This window comes from Marmota marmota, unplaced genomic scaffold (assembly GCF_001458135.2).
Source record: "Marmota marmota marmota unplaced genomic scaffold, marMar, whole genome shotgun sequence".
In the NCBI taxonomy this organism is placed as follows: domain Eukaryota; kingdom Metazoa; phylum Chordata; class Mammalia; order Rodentia; family Sciuridae; genus Marmota; species Marmota marmota.
Genome location: NW_026000211.1, coordinates 17,089,822 through 17,099,696, shown reverse-complemented (window position 1 = coordinate 17,099,696; position 9,875 = coordinate 17,089,822).

The following is a 9,875-nucleotide window of genomic DNA, read 5'->3' as shown; positions in this document are numbered from 1 at the left end:
ACTTCTTTAAAAAAATGTGTGGGGGGATTTGTATGATGCATAGATTGAATGAAATACCTAAGGTTAAGAATTAGATGAAACTATAAATTAATGAGAATGGTTTTATTATGTGATTTCTTAATGATCTTGAGATTACTTCTTAAGGAAAAGCTTCAAAATTATTTTGAATGATGTATACTCTTTAATAAGAAACAGTTGTTTTCTCTATTATTTGAAACTGCAGCAGAATTCTAAAGAGCAGCAAAGAACCATTATATAATATGTGCTAGAAAATTGAGGGGTTATACTTAATGATTTATATTATCCTTCCCTAATTTTAAGAAGCTGGCTATAGTTTAATATCTGAATGAACCAAGACAATTATATTTGCACTAAAGACACAGCTCTGACCCTGTGACAACCAAAGGAAAATAAAAGACTGTGAATTATAAATCGTTCTCTGAAATTAATGGGTAACTTCCTAAGTGAACCATTTAAGTAAGTATCTATATTAAAAAAAATTAATACCGTCTAACTGCCTTTCATAAATCTACCACCTAGGAGAGGCATTATGTGTAGAATACTACAGATAAAAGATGAATAATTGTTTTCTACCTACTTGATGTTGAAAACATTGCAAATTAAATTTATTAAGGGCAAATGTTACTGACAATTGGATGCCATGTGAGATTTTAGGGTAGGGAGGGTAATCTCAGTTTTTTCATACAAGTTAAATTCTCATACCATTGGAATTTTACAAATAACTCCAAATATTTTTGTTTTCTACAAAATGAATCTAATATATTTTCATTTTTTCTGCAAAATATAGAGCTATTTTATATGAAGAACAATTTTCTCTTTTAAATCAATAGTCTTACAAAGGTACTTTCAATATGTTTTATAGTATTTCTAAGTGGCCCAATCATTTTTGTAGTATAATTAAGGCAGCAGTGCATCAGGAAATGTACCATTTGCTGCTATTTTTTTAACATTACATAGATAGTGAATTCTAGTTTTGTAAGGCAATTAAATACTATGAAGAGAATTATAGGAATGATTAAAATAATGAAATGATCTAAGAAGTAATAGGTTATTAAATAAGAGCATGAGTACTTAAATGGCCTAAAGAAAATTAAATTTCAATAATTTATCATTACATGTAATTATCTGAGTTCTTTTTAAATATGTATCATAATAAATCACTATATGTATCTTATTTAAATTATAAACAAGTGGTAAATTTTAGCAGAAATAGTACTGCTCACACAATCAAACTGTATCTGGTTAATCATACTCTGACATACTTGGGTAGGTGATATCATGCATTTTTCAATTAAAATTTCATGGAACAAGTTGAAAACTAAAAGAAAAGATATAATAGTGGTGGTAAAATTACATACAGATTTTTACCAATTTTTAAACATATGTACTCATCTTCCCAGTTTGTCTTTCACAAGAATTTTAAGGATTTTTATTTAAGTAGTCATGCAATAAAAAGACCATTCACACAGATTGGCCAAGCATGATATATATTCAATTGAAATCATCTAGGCCCTTCCTACTCAAATTGTGGCACTTTAACTGCTTACCAGAAATGGACAGTCTCAGTGTCCATGCCCTACTTGATGAATCAGATTCTAGATTTAATACTCCCACATTAAAGTTTGAAGAGCACTGCTTTAGAATGTATTATTCCAATCAAAATGGTTTGATATTTCAAGTGCCTATAATTGTGCAAATTACCTTCTTCTTTTTTATTATTAATGGAAAAGCATCTTGAAACCAGTTCTCAGATTCCGTATTCTCAACAGTATGGATTGCTCTTACTGAAGGAATTACATTTAAAACGAATAAATGGATGAATGCTGCAATATGAATTTTATATTAGGTTAAAATGGAAGAAAAGCTTTAAGGAACAGAAAAAGAAGGAAGTTAAATCTGCAAATGAAAATTAGGAAGGGAAGAGCTGAAATTGAGTGGCAGGAAGACAGATCTGTTCCTTGGAAGTATAAAGGCTCTTGAGAAGTGCCAGTTCCATTTGTTTTCACGTGTCAGCCCTTCAAACTCTGGGACTAGACAAAGCATTATAGGAAGGAAATAATAAAATTAAATTGAATTTTCTTCTTCTTCTTTTTTTTTATTTTTATTGTAGCTGAGGAGTCAAAATGCAGGAAATACCAAAATGGTACATGGTTGACACAGGTTTTGTTCTGGCGGAGGACAAGCTCTCAAGTTGAAATAAAATGGAATAAATATCATTACAGAAACTGCACACAAAAGGGCAATAGGGGGATCGTGCAAACAAGACTAAACACAGGCACTTCATGGACTAGTTACTCAAAAAACACAAAGGACTTCAATATGTACCAAACAAAAAATAATTTGACTAATCCTGTAACTATCAAATAAATTGAATTCGCACTTCAATACAACCAACAAAAGAAATCTTCAAGTCTTAATGTTTTATTTGGCAAAATTCTACTAAATGTTTAAAGAAGAATTAACATAAATTCTACAAATTTTCCAGGAACAGAAAAAAAAAAAAGTGAAGGGGGTAGTACCCAACATAGTCTATGACACCAGGATTAACCTGATGGAAAAGCCAGATAAAGGGATTAACACCACCACCAAAGACAAAATGCAAGAAGAATTTTAAAAAAACTAAAGTCTTATATCCTTCCTTACTGTACATAAAAATTATTAAAGCACAATTCTAGCAAATAGAATTCAGACATATTTGCAAAGAATTACACATATGATCAAGGTAATGGAAGGTTATTTCAATATTTGAAAATCAGTTAATATTATCCACCATAATAAGAGAATAAAAAAGACACATTGTATGTTTATATTTATGCAGGGAAAATGTTTGACAAGATTTAACACCTGTATGTATGACAATACCTTTTAGAAACTAGGAGTGGCAGGGACAACTTGCATAACTTTATAAAATTTACAAATATTTAGACCAACATTGAAAAGACTGACTGCATCATTTGCCAAATCTAGAACTTACAAAATTTTCTACTCTCACTTCTGCTATTCAACACACAACTAAAAGTTCTAGAAAGGCAATAAAGAACAACAACAACAACTAATAAAAATAATCATCATCATCATCATTAAAATTTTTGTAGCCTGGAATCTGGAATGCTGGTGGAGTGGAAGAAAAAAATGAAATTTTTCTCATTTTCATATAACTGTATTTCCTACACAGAAATATGTTAAAGATCTATTTTTAAAACACTCAGGACTAAAAGTGTGTTTGGCAAAGTAATGGGATACAATATCATGATAAAAGTTAATATAGTTTTATATTCTATGAACATATAGAAACTGAAGTTCAAAATACAATATCATTTATAATTTCCTTAATAATAAAAAACTTATTAATGTACTGAAAATGGTTTGAAGAGCAAAGGTTATGATAATCAAATTATCATACAAAACCAAAATCTCAGATCCTAACTTTACACCTCAAGGAACTTAAATAGAAGAAACAACCCAGTCAAACGGAAGTAATAAAATAATACACTTTAGGGCAGAAATAAGAGAAATGGACACTGGAAAAACAATGGAAACCATCAATGACACTGAGTTAATTTTATAAAAAGATAAACAACATTGACAAAATGTTAGCCATATTTAGAAAAAAACAGAACTCAAATAGACAAAATTATAAATGTAATAGGAAACAACTAAAGTTTCATAATAAAAATAAAGTTTCATAAGAGAAAATGAAGATAAAGTTTCATAAGAGAAAATGATGAACAATCAGACATACCCATAAATTGATGTGTCAAACATCTCAGTTATGCAAAGAATATATCTGATTTTTACTTAATAATTATACCTCAATAAACCTGAAAAATGAAAATGATCACATAAAATATACTTATGTAGAAGGTCTGTATGTTGAAAATAGCAAAATGATAATGAAAGCTGTAAAAATGAAGTTTCATAGTGTGTTCATTATTGAAAACTTCAACATTGCATATATGTGAAATATTCCAAAATGGATACAGATTTAATGAAATTTCTATTAAAACCCCAGCAAGTTTTTGTGTATATGTGGAAATTGTCGTTTTCAGGATTTATAAAGAAAGGCAGATAAACTAGATTTGCTAACACAATTTTGAAAAGAAAAATAGAGGAAGAATATTTTTCAATTCACACTTTTTTGTGTAGCTACAGTAATCAAGATGTGTGATATTAGATGAAAGTAGACACACAGATCAATTGATGTAGGTGGAGAATCCATAAAAAGCCCCATGGACTATTTAAGACAATTCAGAGTTAGTGGTGAAATGATAGTCTTTTAACAAATATTTAAATATAAAACTACAAATCTAAATGATAACACAGGATAAAATCATTATAAACTAGTGCCAGGCAAAGAATTCTTAGACATCCCCCCCTCTTTCTCTCTTTGTCTCTCTCTCTCTCTCTCTCTCTCTCACACACACACACACACACACACACACACACACACCAATCCATAAAAGAAAGATCAGAAATAAGACTAATTTAAAAAAATATACATTTGCATTGTGAAATAGCCAAAGCTGATGCAAAGACAAATTACACACTGGAAATTAAAAATGTTTTTTAGAAACCCAGTTTCTAACAAGGACAAGGGTAGTGTAGAATATAGATCACATGTATATTGCTGATAGAGCCACTTTGAAAAATAACATGGCAGTTGGTAAAATAAACTAAATAAATATTTACCATATAATTCTACAATTGCACTCTTACGTATCTGCCTCAGAGAAATGAAAACTTATGTCCAGATAAAAACCAGTATGTGATTATTAATACCAGCTTTATTTAAAATAACCCTAAGCTGGAAATAACCAAAATGCCCCTTAACCGATGAATAGTTCACAAAAAGAAACAAATTATGCTACATCTGTGCCATGAATTTATAGGTAATTATTCTGAGTGGAAAAAGAGCCAATCTCAAAAGAGTATATAAAAAATAGGTTTATCTTCATAACATCATTAAACTCCTCTTTTTCTTTTATTTTTTTTCAGTACTGGGGATGAAACCCAGGGCTTTGTGCATGATAGGCAAGCACTACACTGAGCTGCATCTCCAGTCCCTATCTTTATAATATTATTTATATGACAAAATTATAGATTATTACCATATAATTAAAATTATACAGGTAATGGGTTAGTGGTTGTGAGGGGTTAGAGGTGTTGGAGGGACTGGGTGCATGCTACCCTAACAGTGTAGCACAGGAGGGATGGAGGTGTGAAGGGTTCGTTGTGTATCATGATTGCAGTGGTCATTACATGAGTCTGCATTTGATAAAAGAACATATACCTCTGCACGCATGTGTACTATTGCTGATTTGATGTTGAACTATAATTATGTAAGACTAACCACTGGGAGAAACTGGGTGGAGGGTACAGGGGCCCTCTGTACTGCCTTTGCAATTCCCTTTGTATCACAAAATTATCACAAAAAAATGAAGCTTAAAAATGATCATCCAAGAAATAAATTGAATAAAAGCCAAATTTTAAAACATAAGCTTTAAGCTTACCTAGGAAGCTCTGTAATTCACTTACTGTTTGTTTCCATCAAATTATTGTTGAAAATTTTCTATAGAAATGTTGTCTACAGACTGATGTGTCAACATTACCTTGGAAGCTTGTTAGAAATGCAGGACATGAGATCACATCCAATATCCACTGTATCAGAATGCACATGTAGACAAGTTCCCCAAAGATTTGAAAGCACATTAAAGTTGCTTCTATGAGAAGGACAGGGCACATTTTTAAAGCATACTCCAAGTCTTACTGAATTTTGAAAAACACTTGTTCAATCAATTAAGTTCCCTCTTATTTTCCAAAGAATACTAGATAAACCCAGAAGCCCAGCTGGCTAAATCTGAGTGATTTAATCTTTGTTACCTATGATTAGACGTGAAGGATTTATGTTTACCTACTTGCTTTCCTGTCCATGAGGAGAGTAACCTTTCTGTTCCTTCTTATTAATTTAGTAGCTTTCTGTAGTTCTATATATTAAGTGTGGGAGAACAAGATGGGCTATGACTTATGAAAGAACCTAGGATTTTGTTGAGAACAGATTATATTTAGCTCTGATTTACTCACAAAATTCATGATTTGCTTTCCTAATCTACTTTTCGGACTTAAATATCAAATGATTGTAATATTTCTATTGCAATCAATCTCAATGTTTTATGGCAATTTGAATCATAGTTTCTCTGTTATATTAACTACATGATATAATTATTTATAACTTTATTTTGTAGTTTCACTAATGGTATATTTAATTCATTGGAAAATAACTTTTTAAATAGAATACGGATAAATGGTTTTCATAAAATAGCTTCTAAAAAGTGAACTTTTTTCATTTCCTTGACAGCTAAGATATCATCTGTTAAGAAGCAATTCCTTTCCTGTAGCAAAAGGCTCAATAAACTCTGTTCAAAGATGAGCCCAAAGGGCTGGGGATATAGCTCAGTTGGTAGAGTGCTTGCCTCACATGCACAAGGCCCTGGGTTCAATCCCCAGCACCAAAAATAAATAAATAAATAAAAAGGAAGACAAGCAACTTGTAATAGAAAATTTTGAGAAATATCAATGAGCTCTAGGGCAAGGGAGAGCACACAAATGCATGGAAGTACAGAAGATGGTGGGGGGGTAGAACAAATATGATACCAGGAGTCATGGCCATGGGGGGTGGAAGTAAATTGATCTTTGATAAAGCAGGAACCTGTTTTGGAAAAATGAAACACAGTTTCTCTTCCACTTTCTCTGCCTTTCTCTCACTTTTAATTTTGTTCTATGTCTCTATAATTCAACTACTTTTCTTTCTCATTGGCAAATGAAAATTCATTAGGGCTACACAAAATTGCTCAACTAGTCTACCATTCTGCCTGGGGTATCTAAAGTTTTCTGAAATCTGTACACCCTTACTGATATTTGGAAACCTCCAGCTGTCTGTGTTAGGCTATGCTGACATAGCATAATTGTACATGCTGGTACTAGGAGAAAATTAATGAAGAAACCGAATTTACAGATCATATTATCATTGTGCAAAACACACATAGCATTCACAGAAAAAATCCAGAGGCAAACAGAAGGAAGAGAAAAATATCCCAGCGTATCTGCAGAAATCAAGAGGGTGGCTATGGGCTGCCACATGGAATGGGACTTGAAATTTTGAGTCAATTTTATTCAAATATAGGAGAAAAATAGTTTCACCAGATGAAATCTGGTTGCCACAGTTTTAAAATTTATTTTATAAATTTTTATTTGTTCTTTTAGTTGTAAATGACGGTAGAATCTATTTTGATGTAGCTAAACAATCATGAACTATATCTTAATCTAATTAGGATCCCAAGTTTGTGGATGTTCACAATGTTGAGATTCATGGGGTATATTCATATATATATGAAAGTTATGTCAGATTTATTCTACTGTCTTTTTTTCATATTCCCTCTTTCTTTCATTTCCCCTTTTCTAGTCCACTGAACTTCTATTCTTCCTTCCCCACCCTTGTTTTGTGTTAGCTTCCACATATCAGAAAGAACATTAGACCTTTGTTTTTTTTTTGGGGGGGGTTAGCTTATTTCATTTAGTATGATAATCTCCATTACCAGCAAATTCTTAAAGTGGTTCTTCTTTAAGGCTGAGTTATATTCCATTGTGTATAGAAACTGCATTTTCCTTATCTTTTCATCTGTTGAAGGGCACCTAGGTTAGTTCCATAGCATAGCTATTGTGAATTGTGCTGCTATACATATTGATGAGGCTGCATCACTCTAGTATGTTAATTTTAACTTCTTTGGATATGTATGAGGAGTAGTACAACTGAGTCTAAGGGTGGTTTCTTTCCTAGTTTTTGGAGGAATCACCTATTGCTTTCCAGAGCGGTTGCACCAATTTTCAGTACCCCCAGCAATGTATGAGTGTGCTCTTTTCCCCTCATCCTTGCCAATGTTTATTGTTTCTTGTATTCTTGATAACTATCATTCTGGAGTGAGGTGATATCTCAGTGTAGTTTTACTTTGCATTTCTCCATTTGCTAGAGATGTTGAACACTTCATATATTTGTTGACTGTCCATATAGTTTCTTTTGAGAAGTGTCTGTTTAGATCCTTTGTCCATTTACTAATTGAGTTTTTTAGTGTTAAGCTTTTTGATTTCTTCATATGTCCTAGAGATTAATGTCTTATCTGAGGTACAGATGGCAAAGATTTTCTCCATTCTGTAAGTTCTCTCTTGATATTTTATTTTTTTCTGTGAGTAATCTTCTTAGTTTGATACCATCTCATTCATTGATTCTTGATTTTACTTTTTGCTCTTTAGGAGTCTTGTTGAGGATGTCAGTTCCTAAATTGACATGTTTGAGTGTTGGGCCCATGTTTTCTTCTAGTAGGTCCAGGGTTTCTGTTCTAATGCCGAGGTCTTTCATGCACTTTGAGTTGAATTCTGTGCAGGGTGTGATATAGGGATTAAATTTCATTCTACTGTGTATGAATTTTCAGTTTTCCCAGCACCATTTGTTGAAGAGGCTGTATTTTCTCCAATGTATGTTTTTGGTGTCTTTGCCTAGTATGAGGTAACTATATTAATATGGGTTTGTCTCTGTCTTCTATTGTATTTCATTGTTCTGCATGCCTGTTTTTATGCCAATACCATGCTGTTTTTGTTACCATAGCTGTATAATATAAGTTTGGAATTGTGATGTCTCGTGCTTCTCCTCTCTTGCTAAAGATTACTTTGGCTATTCTGATCTTTTATTTTTCCAAATGAATTTCATGACTGCTTTTTCTGTGAAGAACATTATTGGAATTTTAGTAAGAATTTTCTAAAAAGATATATAAAAAAACTGTTTATGAAAAAATATGCAAATTATATTACTTTTTTGAGAAACAATCAGAGTGCCAAGACCCTGTCTCTAAATAAAATGAATTTAAAAAGGACTCAAGATGTGGCTCAATGTTAACACCCTTGGATCAATACTTAGAATAAACAAAAACAACAACAACAACAAAAAACAAATGTAATGTAAATATTCAATAGAAATAAATGTATATGTATTTAAGTAAATATACATATATGAAAAATTAAGGACCATAATAAGACTTACAGCTGAATTTTCCATTTCTGTTGAGTTATTCATGGCAAAGGCTTTCTATTGATTTTGGACTATTACAAATAAAATCAAGTGTTCTAATTATAAGAAAGGAAAAATCAAGGAATCCAATGAACATTTTAGATGTGACTTTATATTTCATTATATCTATTTTTTTTTCTGTTATAACGATTCTTCTCTCATTCCCAAGTTCTGAAGATTCCTTTGGACATTATTATTATAATTATTATAAAAAATCATTCCACATGTTTGAAATTTATTCCAGTAGAAAAATACAGAGTTCTCTCCTACAATATCTAGCCGATTAACTCATGGCACATTTTTTGTTTCATTTTTTTTTTTCTGGGGATTGAACTCAGCGGCACTCAATCACTGAGCCACATCCCCAGCCCTATTGTGTATTTGATTTAGAGACAGGGTCTCAAGAGTTGCTTAGTGCCTTGCTTTTGCTGAGGCTAGCTTTGAACTCAGGACCCTTCTGCATCAGCCTCCTTAGCCAATGAGATTACAGCCATGTGCACCTTGCCTGGCAAAATTTGCTTTTTGATAGACATTTCCAAAATACTTATAATTCTTTCTTTTAGTCTAGATATGTAAAGAAAGCACATTTCACTATGATAATATAAACAATATTTAGTACGTAAAATAAATAACACATAATTCTCAGGTTGAGTATTTAAAATACATATTAACAAAGAATAATACAAATTCTTGTTAAGACTTTTATTAATCAATAAAGGATGACATTGTATCCATCATG